At 39.3% G+C, this 15,607-nt stretch overlaps 1 protein-coding gene across 1 annotated transcript in view; it reads left to right on the top strand.

Moving 5' to 3' along the window:
* The first annotated feature begins 1,169 nt into the window (after window positions 1-1,169).
* The window catches only part of LOC124616117 (UDP-glycosyltransferase UGT5-like), a 180,014-nt gene continuing 165,576 nt past the window's right edge, over window positions 1,170-15,607 (top strand). Inside the window, exon 1 of the mRNA XM_047144381.1 lies at window positions 1,170-1,235. The gene's annotated coding sequence lies outside the window, so the exon portion shown is untranslated. The remainder of the gene's footprint in view (window positions 1,236-15,607) is intronic.

Genomic DNA, 15,607 nt, shown 5'->3' with positions numbered 1-15,607 from the left:
GTCTATTTAATTAGACAATGATTCGTGGCACAAATGCGAAACTTGTTTCTGGAGCTTAAAATGTTAGTTGTGCATCTAGGAAAGCAAAAAGCAATAAATATTTTATGTCAACTCACAGGTTCGACCTGTAAGTAAAAATTTATTGATATCATTAAGAACGACTATTGTAATATTATAATACTGTAGATGAAACGACATATTTTTCTATAAAAAGCGGCTGGCAGTCATTATTTATTCACAAGTGTGATAAAAATTTTGGAATGCAGGTTTTTGATATAATCAGTGTAACTGATGCCACAGCAAAACAGTGAGAGATGAATTCGGTTCAGGCCTTACTAAAAAAGGAAATTCTGCATCTTGTCTTTATAAGGTGCTCATGCCATTTAATTCACCTTGCGACATTACATGCCTCCTACAAAGTACCTAAAAATTTAAAAGTTTTTTGCTGTAATATCCCTGCATACTTTCATATGAGACCAAGTGAACAGAATCATTAAAGTAGTTTCAAGATTTTGTTGAAAACTGAGCAACAAAAATTACTTTCTGCAGCTAGCACGAGATGGCTGTCGCTTCACACTTGTATCTAGAGGATACTACTTAGTTAGAGAGCTGTGATGTCCTGATTATTTTTCACGAAAGCAGTATTTGAGGATCCTTCTAATACTAATTATTCTATCTTGAACAATCTTAAGTTACGTCGTCTCCGCAAAAAATGACTTTAATTCTTCGTTTCAATCAAAATCACCATAGTATTGCCTGAGATGGTTTGGAAAATGTTGCAAGCTTTTCTATGCAACTTGTTCAAAAACGAGTTCTTCTTATTAAAACAGACTCATGAAATTGTATGACACTAAAGCAGAAATTCACTTAAATAACGATCGTATTTAGGCTGTATTGCACTCGAACCATATCGACACTGGAAGATTTAAACACAGAAGGTCCGATAGAAGAAATGAACAAATTTTATGGGAGTGCACTAGGTTGTAGGTATTTTATGTTATTAAATAAGTGAAATAATACGTCGTTTTTATTATAATTATACCCGCTAAATATAGATTTTTTCTAAGATTTTTAGAGTATTTTAGGGGTAATTCCGAAAAAACTAGAGTAAAACCAAAATCCTAAGTGGCAACTGGTAAATTCCGCAGAGCAACAGATGTGAAGTTGGTAGCAAGAAGAAGTGTTTTTGTTTACGTGCCTGTGTTTACACTCTCACCGAGAAACAAGATCTGTGGGTAAGAGAGATTTAGCTTGGTGATATGCAGTGTTCGTAACAGAAGAAATTTTTATGAATCCGAGAATAAAGTCATCGTTACATTTTTCTTTACTGCATCGAACAACAAATATATCAGCTAATGTTGGAGATGGATGATATCAATAGTCTTTTCGCCGGGTGATGCCGGTTACCAAAAACAGCAATCGTATTTCTGCGTGAAATAACGATAGTATTTTTTTTAAGTACTGTGTGATAATGTAAAGAAATATTGCGATAACTGTTGCTGAAGTTGAATTGTCAGAGAACGCGATCAAAGTTCAAACTGTAATGCAAAAAAGCTATTTGAATCTATTAACTTTCTTGCGTAATAGTTTGTCAGTGTTCATGCAAAAATCAAGTCATATTGTGCAGAACCAACTTTGGTAGCAAGCTGGGAATTCTTTGATTTTGATGTTAAACATTGGTGCTTTTCCCTAATTTCCGTAATTGCTAATAATTAACGTTCGCAGCAGAAAATTCAGTGTAAGTCTTTCTTCAAACTGCTACTGGGTTGTGGTAGGAGTGTAAATTATACAACAGAAATTATTATTCTGAGTGGTTTGCAACATTCTTGCTGTAGCTGCCTATTAAATGGATAATGTGTGACAGCATCTCTAGATCAAGGTTTTGATGATCCGATCGGTAGTGTAGTTGGTTGTTAGTGGAAATTTTGGTTCCTCAGGTTGTTTGTCTAGCAGTTTCTGTTCACCTTGTTCATTATATTTTTTGTGTTTTATTGTGTTGTCTTTATATGATCAGTACCTGTTGTGATGTACTTTCTAGGTACTGATAATTTACACATTATTTATATAGCAACATTGTGTATATGGCTTAATTTAAAAACAATTTGAACAGTTTTTAGTGATAGTAGTTTCCTGTTTATAAATATCTACAAAGTGTGTTTCTCCTCAGCTGGTTATTCATTTTGACAGGGAAGGCTGCTTCTTGTGTTATGATTAACAATTTTTACCATGCATTCACACTCCACTCATTCAAACTGGTAAAGAGTACATGTTATGTGTTTTGAAAATATGTTTTTTAGCACCTATGTGTGTGTGAATATAATCTGTTTTAGTGACACTGAGTGACATTTTATTAACAGTGTGGTGTTAATCTTATATGGCATGTTAATATACAGTAGTCAATAATATTATGCATTGTGTGTCGGAGTCTGTCTCTGTTTTGTGGATTGTTTAGGATAATTGTGTATGTACTCAGAGAGCTACACTCTCAGCATATGATGCTTTTTACAAGACCAGTGCACACTAGCAGCAGGATGTCATCTTATTGGTGTTACAGACATGAACAACAGTTTAAAAAATGCAGAACTTTGCTATTGGATTGAGAAAAACCATTCTCTTCACATTCTTATGTGCAAGGCTTACCTTTTAGTGTATGCGCATAAAATGTGTGCTTGTTGGTTAAAGTTAAGTATTTTATGCTCTCCCTTCTTAAATATTGATTGTTGTGACAAACTAATCTGTTGTGTAGCCTAGGGTCTAGCTGAGAGTTGGCAAAGACAACGAATGTCAAAGCAAAAAGTCTGGCTGTGGTATCAAATTGACCTGTTGTGAAAGCTAATGTTTACATCCATGCCATTTTGTAAAATACAAGAGGGTTCCAATACGTAACTATTACCATCCTTCATACACTGCTCTTCACTATTTTGAAATACTATATGTTGATTTAGGATGACAGCTGCAGTGTGAAACTGCAAAAGCCAGGATGGATTAAACATTTACTTGCCCATTATCAGCTTCACTACTGTCTTTAACTGACCAGTAGGTTTTTTTACTGGGAAATGTTCAAATTACTGATACCACCCATCTGCTGTGATCGTTATAACAAAGCGGCGAACATAAACCACTCACCAAAGTTCAACGTGCGTAAAATAAACATCATCACAAAAATGATTAGGCTGTTCTATCTCGGTTTGCACATGTCATCACACCCTGCATCGTCATTTTTTTCATGTGCCATATCCAATGTTTGTTATCGGTAAGTTCAGCTCCTCCTCGTACTGAATTGTTTAATGCTGCCTAAGATGACATAATTTGTTTTCAGAATTTCTGTAGCTGTTTACTCTTTCTGAATATAACACCAATTAAGATTAGTGAAACTGTATGGTTTTATATACAATATGACTTTAAATCCAACTGAGCAATAATAAATATTCACAGATTCTGCTGAATCATTATGCGCAGTAAAAGTGTAGTTGTGTAATGCTCTGTCTTTATGGATTTACTTCATCTGAACAGGAAAATAGAAATAATTTCCAGTGTCAGTAATGTTTCTTACATTGTGAAAAACTTTAGTTTCTTTTCTTTGAGAGTATGTCTTCTAGAAAGACAGAATTATTGAACAGTAAATGAACATCCTGAAATCTAATGTTAAAAAACACTGCTTTTAAATCTGTGGAAATATTTTTGGCAATGTTGACAAACAGGAAGCTTGTTCAAACATCACTTTGAAATAAATGCAGTACTTAGCTGATTTTCAGAGAAGAATTCATAAGCGCATCTGAGAAAGTATGCATTCACACTCTTTTAAAATTATATTACTTTACGCACAGATAGAGTATAGTGATTTAACAATAATCAGTTGCTAATACCCTTCATTAAATTACTTTCAAGTAGCTACTTTCATGAGTACATGCAAGTCTTGACTTGTTTCATATCTTTCAAGATGAAAATCATGGCACTGCTAGGTCGTATATTCTAAGTGTGAAGCTGTAGGCCCCTACTGACACTCCATTTTAAGATTAAAGGGATAAAAATTTAGTGTTAGTCTGTGTTTGCAACAACAATAGAGATATGATAGTGTCAGGATTTCAGTAACTGGCATCTGCGAGGAGGTTAAGAAGGGACACCTGCCCCCTTCTGGAATCTTGGTACAGCCTTCTTATTTATTACATAATTTGCTCAAATTTCTAGCAGTCTTTTGTAGCTCCACTAAACTGCAGATTTAACACTGCAAGTGATGATATGAAACATTGCAGCCTTAGCATCAATTGCATGTATTGGGTTTTCTTAGTTGACAGGAAATTATGGTTGCATCTGCAGTTTTGGTGCTGACTTGCAGTCAAGATGGTACAAGCCTTCTCACCAGACCGTGACAAAATAAAGTCTTCAACCTTTTTCTGTTACTTCCTTGTCCAGGCCCTACAAAGCTTCAGAAAGGAGCCAGTCTGTGACACCCTGGCACACAGATTCCGCCACCAATTCTGAAGACAGATACATTGCAGCAGTATACGTGCCAGTCATCTGTCCCAAGGTCACATGACTACACCTCCTCCGCCTAATGCAGAGCGTAATCACAATAGTAGTTTACCATCTGTCTTTGGAAAATAAAAACCCGTTATAGCTTGTTGATGAAGTCAGTTCTACACAGCAGAGCTGTTTTAGTACATTCAGAAGAATGCAGCATACAGCCATGCCATCTGGTAGGTGTGCACATCTGTACTTTATCCCAAATGCATCAGTTGGAATTTTCTGTTGTGGAAAATAGGGGGAAAAGTGCAAAATTTCAGGATTGAAAACATGTTCATTCCAGGAGTGCGGTTTCTTCTCAAAGGCTATGTATCTAACACAGTGCCACATAAAGTAACAAAATTACAAATTCTGTATTTGAGTTGGCATGCTGGACAACAACTGGAGAAAAAAAAAGGAGTACCTTGGTCCAGTCCTTGGCTGCTGAAAGTTGATTCTATCACCCAATTTGAGGATGGCTTCATGATGTTCCTACATGCATCTACTCCTATATTGGCCCTGGGGTAAACTGTGCTAAACCACCGAGAAGAATGTAGCTTCTAAAACAAATTTTGTTTCATGTCAGTTACACCAGTTGACACTAAAAAATAGAAATCACGAAAGTAATACAATGAACCCTTAATGTGAACATATGTTAAGTTTTATAAGCAAACAAAGTGTTACAGGTGATCTTTTTTAAAATGTATGCCCTGTTCACCACTTCATGTGGTTTTAATATAGCAGCATTTTTGTTGATATCCAGCAGAATTTTCTCAATCATTCTGATTTTTTTTCTCCTATTTCAAATGTTTCAACATAACATTATCAGAATACGAATAAATAATTTTTGCGAGTATTTTCTAGCTATATTTGATAGGCCATTGGATGCCTTGGATTTAATTATCTGAGGACATGGCATCCATATTCATTTTAATTACAGAAAAAGATTTACTTTGAATGTGCTTTTGAAATATTCTTACCATTTAGGTACCAAAGTGATCTACCTTAAAAATACTAAGAATATTATGAAGAGAATAGATTGCTGCCCGCCATCAAGATGACACGTTGAGTTGCAGACAGGCACATTGAAAATGCTGGTTGAGATGTGTCTCATTTCAGGGCATCATAGCCCTTCATCACTCAGTGCCACCCCATACTGGAACAACTGAACCACATTCTTCATGAGGGCTTTGTTACCCAAGATCCTTCCCACCCACTTTAAGTGGTGTTGTGTCACCCAACAAATCTGCACAACATCCTGGTCAGTCTCTGTGCCAGTCACAGTTCAAACTCCTCATCATAGGGGTCATATCCTTGTGGAATACCCAGGTCCAAGACCTGACCAGTACACCCACCCAGCACTTCCTATTCCAATCCTGTCACAGGTTTATTGTACCCCATCAGAGGTCAGGCCACCTGTGAAAGCAGCCATGTCATTTACCAGCTCTGCTGCAATCATTGCACAGCTTTTTATATTGGCATGACTACCAACCAGCTGTCCATCAGGATGAATGACCACCACCAAACTGTGGCAAAGAGTGAAGTGGACCACCCTGTGGCAAAACGTGCAGCTGAATATTACATGCTTGATTTCAATGGGTGCTTCACAACCCAGGCCATCTGGAACCTTCCCTCCACCACCAACTTTTCTGAAATTTGCAAATGGGAGGTATCCTTACAACACATTCACCACTCCCAAAGTTGTTCCATCCTTAACGTTGGGTAACCACTGTCCCCACACTGTCTGCCCAACAGTTTACTTTCTCCCTGTCCTATCATCTGCTTCCTGTTCATGTCCCCTCATACTTGTATGCCCCCCTCTGCCATTCCTCCATCTGTCTTTCCCATTCCCTGCTCATCTCCATTTCTGTTTACCATCCCCCCCCCCCCCTCCAATCCTGTACCCCTCGCCCTCTCCCATCCCCCCCCCCCCTCATAACACACAGCTGCACAGCTTCCTGAAGCTGCACCTAGCTGTCCACTCTTCTCAACTTCCACCCATACCCTGTTATCCCTTCCCTGTCCCACTCCATATTGCTGTTTTCGTTCAGCATGGCAGTTGTATTCTGATCCGTGCTGCCAGAGATGTTGGTCATGGGTGAACCGGTTGTGCTTGCTTGTGTAAATGTGTGTTTATTTTCTTTTCTGGAGAAAACTTTGGCCAAAAGTTAAATGTGTAATAGTCTTTCCATTGTGCCTGCCAGCAACTCGTCTTTACAATGAATAGGAATCTATCCTTGTCCTAATATTGTTGACTCTACAACTTGGAGTTTCCATTGTTTAAAAATAACAAGTACACTCCTGGAAATTGAAATAAGAACACCGTGAATTCATTGTCCCAGGAAGGGGAAACTTTATTGACACATTCCTGGGGTCAGATACATCACATGATCACACTGACAGAACCACAGGCACATAGACACAGGCAACAGAGCATGCACAATGTCGGCACTAGTACAGTGTATATCCACCTTTCGCAGCAATGCAGGCTGCTATTCTCCCATGGAGACGATCGTAGAGATGCTGGATGTAGTCCTGGGGAACGGCTTGCCATGCCATTTCCACCTGGCGCCTCAGTTGGACCAGCGTTCGTGCTGGACGTGCAGACCGCGTGAGACGACACTTCATCCAGTCCCAAACATGCTCAATGGGGGACAGATCCGGAGATCTTGCTGGCCAGGGTAGTTGACTTACACCTTCTAGAGCACGTTGGGTGGCACGGGATACATGCGGACGTGCACTGTCCTGTTGGAACAGCAAGTTCCCTTGCCGGTCTAGGAATGGTAGAACGATGGGTTCGATGACGGTTTGGATGTACCGTGCACTATTCAGTGTCCCCTCGACGATCACCAGTGGTGTACGGCCAGTGTAGAAGATCGCTCCCCACACCATGATGCTGGGTGTTGGCCCTGTGTGCCTCGGTCGTATGCAGTCCTGATTGTGGCGCTCACCTGCACGGCGCCAAACACGCATACGACCATCATTGGCACCAAGGCAGAAGCGACTCTCATCGCTGAAGACGACACGTCTCCATTCGTCCCTCCATTCACGCCTGTCGCGACACCACTGGAGGCGGGCTGCACGATGTTGGGGCGTGAGCGGAAGACGGCTTAACGGTGTGCGGGACCGTAGCCCAGCTTCATGGAGACGGTTGCGAATGGTCCTCGCCGATACCCCAGGAGCAACAGTGTCCCTAATTTGCTGGGAAGTGGCGGTGCGGTCCCCTACGACACTGCGTAGGATCCTACGGTCTTGGCGTGCATCCGTGCATCGCTGCGGTCCGGTCCCAGGTCGACGGGCACGTGCACCTTCCGCTGACCACTGGCGACAACATCGATGTACTGTGGAGACCTCACGCCCCACGTGTTGAGCAATTCGGCGGTACGTCCACCCGGCCTCCCGCATGCCCACTATACGCCCTCGCTCAAAGTCCGTCAACTGCACATACGGTTCACATCCACGCTATCACGGCATGCTACCAGTGTTAAAGACTGCGATGGAGCTCCGTATGGCACGGCAAACTGGCTGACACTGACGGCGGCGGTGCACAAATGCTGCGCAGCTAGCGCCATTCGACGGCCAACACCGAGGTTCCTGGTGTGTCCGCTGTGCCGTGCGTGTGATCATTGCTTGTACAGCCCTCTCGCAGTGTCCGGAGCAAGTATGGTGGGTCTGACACACCGGTGTCAATGTGTTCTTTTTTCCATTTCCAGGAGTGTAGATAACTATCAATCTTTTGAGAAACAGTAAGTTTTATGTATTTGGGCATGATATGTTTTCAGACCTATCGAATCAGTTATTTTAAAACTGACAAATTTGAAATTTTGCCACCACTTTGAAGAACTTCTGCAGACACCCATGTTTTTAGTGTTTTATTATTAGAATCATCCAGTGAGGGAAAGAAAGATGACAAATTCCCAGAACATAAGAAAATGACAAATTTCCAGAGTATAAGAAATCAGGGGAATGTAATTTTGCTTCAGGTGTCACTTAAGTGGTGTATGTTTTACAAGATTAATGGAGATAGTCTTCTAGACAGTGGTATTTTAGAAGGTGTTGGAGCAAGAAATAGATAGTTACACATATTTCATAGTTAATGGTATAGTCCATGTGTAACTCAGTTTCAGGGAGTGGGACACTGGCTCCATGTTCAGGAGGACTGTAGTTTTAAATCCTCATCCATCCATATAGGTCTAGGTTTTCTGTGATTTCCTGAAATAACTTAATGCAGATTCCAGGGTGGTTCATTTTGAAGGGAATAGCTGATTTGCTTCTTCATCCTTACCCATTCTAGCTTGTGCTCCGACTTTAATGAGTGTGGTGGTAATGGAATGTGAAACCCTAATCTTCTTTCCTTTTATGTGTATTTCGCCGTAAGTGACTGGAAGTTTATGAAGCATTTGATAACTCTTACACTTCCCTATTAATATTTGATAGTTGCTTTGAAAACTTTTCTTTAAAAGTACCAGAGCCAAAAATATTTTGATTGATAAGCAATGATTATGAGTAATGAAGGACTATTTGCAAATAAAGACTATTATGGAAAATGCTCTACCAGCTGAATTATCTGTCTGTCCCTTCAGTTTATTCCACATCTCCCAGCTACTTCTCTCCTGAAATTTTTTGTTGTGCGCAGCAAATCTTTCTCTACAAGATAAATTATTACAGAAATACCTTTCAGAGGCAGAGATCCAGTTTGACTCTTGATTTACCACAAAATTTTAATCAATCAAGTCCTCAGAAAAAAAATTGTCAATGTAAGCAGGGGTTTATTTTTGTTTTTTGTTTGTTTGTTTTTCCCTGCACTAGGGCAGAATTGTGATATTTTAGCATATGTGATACTTGAGCAACACATATTTTCCCACCTGTAGGTCAATTTATTTTTCCATAAGCTTTCGTCCTTCTGTTTTATACATCTAAAGCTGATATGTGAACATCTGTGTTTGTTCTTACTGGAGACTTGTTGCATCTGTATGAGTAAATTATTTATGATCAGATGAGTTTAACCAAAAGAAAAAAAAAAAAAAAAAAGCCCAACAGTTGTAGCAGTAGTGCATATTGCAGCCAACAATTACAGAGTGGAAGTACAATACCTTATTTGTTTGTGCTGTAGCCTTGTATGGAAGTGAAACATGGATGATAAAAAGTTCAGACAAAAGAAACTTTTGTTAACGCAGTGCAGCAGAAGAATGCTGAAGATTAGATGAGTAAATCATGCACCTAATGAGTAGGTACAGAATAAAATTGGTGATAAAAAAAGTTGCATAATCTGACTAAAAGAAAGGATCGTTTGATGGGACACAACTTCAGATGATGAGAGATCACCCATTTAGTGTAGGAGGGAAGTGTGTGTGGTAGAGGGGCAGGGGAGGGGGGGTGGGGATAAAATTTGTAGATGGAGACCAAGGGATAAATACCATAAGCAGGTTCAAAAGGATGTAGGTTGCAGTAGTTATTCAGAGAGATCAAGAGGCCGCTCACTGTGTAGAGTAGTGTGGAAAGCTGCATCAGACCAGTCTTTGGAATGAAGACTGCAACTATCCATGAGGGGCTTCAGTAGTATGTGGTACACATGAAGAAATTAGAAACTTCCTGGCAGATTAAAATTGTATGCCGGACCAAGACTTGAACTCTGCTAGTTCTGCAAGGTTTGCAGAAGAGCTTCTATGAAGTTTGGAAGGTAGGAGATGAGGTACTGGCGGAACTGGAGCTGTGAGGATGGGTCATGAATCGTGCTTGGGTAGCTCAGATGGTAGAGCACTTGCCCGCAAAAGGCAAGGTCCCGAGTCTCGGTCCAGCACGCAGTTTTAATCTGCCAGTAAGTTTCATATCAGCGCTCGCTCCACTGCAAATTCTCATTCTGGATGAAGAAATTTGTTAATTCTGTTCCTTACCAAACAACAGCAATTATCAATGCTGTATGCAGTTTTACACAGAGTTGGCATGGTGTCTCATGGGGATGACCAATTTTTTGTCCAGCATACTTGTTATTTTTATGGACCAAAGTAAGGCTAGAAAAAAACACATCCAGCAGGTGGTAGTTTCTAGTACTGTGTACATGCACCATAACGTCTCATGTTCAGTATATCCATATTTTATCTAGCATATATTAAACAATGTGCTGTCATAATGTTAAGAGATTTGTATGTCATTTCTGTAGGACTCTTGGTGCTTATTATAACAAGCATCTGAGTGCTGTATTCCACCATCTGGACATAAACTTCACTCCTGAGTAATTTCAGCAAAGCACTATTCTCTGCTGCAAATGAGAATGGATGAGAACTAAGCAAGAATAAAGTAAGAACAATCTGATGTCACTGCTTCTTAATTTACACAATAAAAAAATATGTGAACAAGTCTGGAGCATTGACAGTTTGCATCTCATACCCATAAGTGATTTTGTTGTTGGGAAATAGCTACATATTTGTTTATTTTATAAACAAAACAGTCTAGATCACTTTTTTGTTAAACATTTATCACTGTTCTCCACCAGATTTGACTATCTGCAAATGTAAAACTAAAAAAGTTTCTGTTACAACTGGCATCAGGTGCTGTGAGTCAGTACAACAATTTTCAAGAACTTCGTGTGACTTGTCACAGCAGCTACATAAAGATGAGGAATTTGTTTGCAGGAGGTAGTGCTTATTTTATCATACCTTGCAAGAGGTAACTAAGGATGCATTGTTGGTACACATGATTGCCCAACTGCTTGTATTGTGGAAGTTACATGTGTATCTGAGGCAACTACAAAAACAAGAAGACATCAACAGGAAGACAAAGAAGGTCTTCATACTCACAAAAAAAGTAGAAAAGTGCAAAGCAAGTACAAGAGACCAATATTGAGACATTTTATGTGCCATTGTGTAAAATCCATTCATCTCAGTACAGAAGTGGCTTCAGTTCCCAGTAAGTGTGATTATGGTAGGGCAGTCTCCATCATCATAAGCCTTCAAGTACACAGGAAATTACATCTCATCATTAAAAAGCTTCGATAGTGTTTGGCCTTTAATATCTCCCAGCTGCCAAGGACTTTGGAGATTTGATGCTATGGCGTAGCAAAGTCTCTTTGTTCAGGCAAGAGTGACAGATTATCTTTGTCAGAACCAAAGAACATGCACAATTCTCCAAATGGCATTACTGAGCCTGCCAAAAGGTGAAAGATCAAAGCAGGAGTGGCGGAATTGGGTGAAGTTTCATTTAAGGACATGGCTGAATGCACTCACATTTAGAAGAAGGTATGGTTCCAACCAGTTAATATCTTTATTGAGCAGAGGAAGTGCACACCTTTGTGCCTAATAATAATAGCACGAACAAATCAGAAACATCCATAATCTGAATAGTCAATGGGAAGTACTGGTGTTGTAATGAACCACAAAGTCTTCAGGCTTAAATACTTTCAAGCCCATTTGAGCTTTGATACTTCAGGTCCGGCTGATGTGTCAGGAACACACTCAAAAGACTCTTGGCAATTATGTTTTTGCCATGAGGAAGAACATGAGGCAAAGTCAACATATTTTTAGTTCCCTCATCTTCTACATCTCAAAGAACCAACAAAGTGTTGGCCAATGAGGGATGATGGACTTCATATCAAGAATCAAGTAAGCCTTTCTCTTTTAAATTTCATCATTTGTATAACTGACATTTGCTCTCAGATGAGTGCAGTCCCGTTCACGTCCCTTAGGTCACTACAGTTCTGGACAAGAAAGTCCTCATGTATAAAAGATAGAGGATGTAATTCATTTTCAATTTCTTCTTGCACTTTTCTTTCATTTGTCATTGCTCTGTAATTATGGGCTGTTAAATCCCATCAAAAAAGACCACTTTTTCTTATTGTTCTTATATCTTTCAGCAATATAGAAAATATTATTCTTTACATGGTCATTTTATTTTATAATTAGATATTTCATCTCAGTGTACGACATCCAAGGAGATGCAAGGTTTCTTGCCCCAACCTGAATATTACAACTTTATCAAATACATAAAACAGGCATTTGATTTATGGAGAAATATCTTTCAACCAGTTACTTTCATGAAATATTTACTGCAAAACAATTTTCAGCTTTGGAAGCATATAAATCTGATGTTCTCCCCTCTTCAGATGGCATTGAAATTTTTAAAAAAGTAGTGTGTGTATAACAAATATCTGACAAACTTATCAGGTGCATGTGCCAAGCTTCACATGTCATTATGTGATGAAAGACTATGAATGTAAAAAAAGTACAGTATATTATGTGAAAGAACAACTTGAAAAATGAGGAATGTCTACTGTTAATTATGGCTTTATCTCTACGTAGCAAAAACAGCTCAGCATGGAGGCTGGGAAAAGTACATATAAAGTGCTGGGCTTTTATTAATGAATTATCTGTGTGGTAGACCCACTTGGAAATTAGTGTCATCACAGGTGCACTTTTTCTTTCTTGAAAACAAATTCTGGCATGTCAGAACATGCTCCATTAACATGTCTATAATCAAGTATCATATGGAGAAAGCTGCACAAATGTCCAGTCACGTTTTGGTAAGACTTAAGAGAGGTGCAAAGATTGGCACCTAGCTTTAAATCTATAGAAATGTAAAATTGTGTGTTTCACAAAATGCAGGAAAGTAATTTCCTGTGAATGCAACATCAACGAGTCACTGTTGGAATCAATTGACTCGTATCAATTCCTGGGTGTAATAATTTGGAGGGTCATGAGATGGAATGAATACTGAGGCTCAGTAGTAGGTAAGGCACATGCCAAGCTTCACGTAACTCATAGGATACTGGGAAAATACAATCAGGTGCTTAAAAAATCGCTGGTGTATCCCATCTTAGAGTATTGTTCACGTGTCTGGAATCCCTATCAGATCACTGAAATGTATTCAGAGAAGGGCTGCATGAAAGGTCACAGATTTGTTTGACTTACAGGAGAGCGTCAAGCAAATTCTGAAAAACCAAAATAAGCCTGTGGTTGACGATAGACCCTAGGTACCCACTGAATGCATATTTACTGCATTTCAAGAAGCCCTATTAAGTGTAGAGTCTACAAACATACTTCAGTCCCCTGTGTATTATTCTTGTATGAAGTGTGTAGACAACAGTACACTAAATGATGTTGTGAGCACAGAGACATTTTAGTTGTCAATCTTTCCACACTCTACATGCAATCAGAATGGGACAAACCTCTAACATTTAGTACAACATTTGAAGCACCTGTTGCTGCGCACTTCACTGTGGCTTGCAGAGTATGTATGTCGATGTAAATTTAGAATACTAGTCTAACATCTTTTGGCAAAATTTACGCTTGTCTTATGTGAGTTGTGCCTAATATCAGTTAAGAAAACAAACTCCCAGCAGTTGTTTTGTAAATGAGACCACTCCATTCCCTTTAATTGGTTTCACATATTTTTGATGTGAGTCTCACAAAGGATTCTGTATCCCTCTAACCTTCCTGTGATCTCAAAAAAAAAAAAAAAAAAAAAAAAAAAAATGGGTTTCCTGATGTAAGCTATACCTGTGCAGAGTCTGAAATACCTTATTCTGTAACACCACTCTCAATATCTTATCTATCCAGTACTTCAGAAACAGGCCAAAATATCTAAATAAACAGTTTATTAAGAGCATTACCTGTTCTTAAAAAATAGAATATTGTCATAAATAATCATACTGCATCATCTTTACAATACATTGCTGCTAGAAATGCTCTGTTATCCTAAGTCAGATGTGTTTGTTGGCATTATTTCTTAGTGCCTGGTGTTGTCAGCATCCCATGACTGTACCATGAATAACAGCACACTGAACTCAGAAAAAATGGAATGTGATCATGAAAATGCTATAAATTGTGTTAGCAAGCAATAAACACATTTAATAGTGGGAGGCATGCTCCACTGAGAAAAGATGTAACATTTCATGGAGAATATGTTTTGCTTGAGGATAATTATCCTTATATTCAGAGCTGTAGAAACTGTTGTATAAAAGTTTTGGATGATATTGTGTGCTTTCTTATAGAAAGCTGTATCATGCATATCTGTGTGGAAACTATGCTCACTTGTTTCATAATTATGAATATGGTTGTTAGTAAACAGGTCAGGTGCCTGCCAAAATATGTAGACAAAAGTGTCAAAATTTTAAGTTGCTTGAAAACTCCTTTTGGCTTTCTTCTTGAGTTGGGGTGGTGGTATTTTCATACTTATAATACACTAGAAATGGGCCCAGTACATCAGTGGGCGTTGTATATTCAGTGTTTCTATAGGGGCTGTTGGGGGTAAAACAGGCATAAAAATAACCCATTTTTAACTTTGTCATCTTGTAGTGAAGTCCTTTGAACTTTTTTAAAAATGGTTCCACTTGCCAGTATGACCTTTCAGAATAGTGGCATGTATGTTACTGGTTAATTAACCATTTAGTAATTAGATGGCTACCATTTTTATTTTATACCTGTTTTACCCCGTGATGGGGCAAATGGGTATAGTATCCCTTTTCAATAGTAAAACTTACTTTTAACAAGTGCTATACCTATTCTACCCCACTATATGTGTAAGGTACACTATGTGATCAAAAGTATCCACACATCTGGCTGAAAATGACTTAAGAGTTCATGGTGCCTTCCATAGGTAGTGCTGGAATTCAGTATGGTGTTGGCCCACCCTTAGCCTTGATGACAGCTTCCACTCTCACAGGCATACATTCAATCAGGTTCGGTGTTCCAAAACATCCCAAAGGTGTTCTATAGGATTCAGGTCAGGACTCTGGGCAGACCAGTCAATTACAGAGATGTTATTGTCATGTAACCACTACGCCACAGGCCGTGCATTATGAACAGGTCTCGATCATGTCGAAAGATGCAGTCGCCATCCCCGAATTGTTCTTCAACAGTGGGAAGCATGAAGGTGCTTAAAACATCAATGCAGGCCTGTGCTGTGATAGTGCCATGCTAAACAAGAGGTGCAGGCCCCCCTCCATGGAAAACTTGACCACACCATAACACCACCACCTCTGAATTTTACTGTTGGCACTACACACGCCGGAAGATGATGTTCACTGGGCAGTCGCCATTCCCACACACTGCCATCGGATCGCCACAATGCGTACCGCTATTCGTCACTCCTCACAGCATTTTTCCACTGT

This window comes from Schistocerca americana, chromosome 5 (assembly GCF_021461395.2).
Source record: "Schistocerca americana isolate TAMUIC-IGC-003095 chromosome 5, iqSchAmer2.1, whole genome shotgun sequence".
NCBI classification, from domain to species: Eukaryota; Metazoa; Arthropoda; class Insecta; order Orthoptera; family Acrididae; genus Schistocerca; species Schistocerca americana.
Note: the sequence above shows the minus strand (reverse complement) of the source record. Positions and strands in the feature narration are given on the sequence as shown.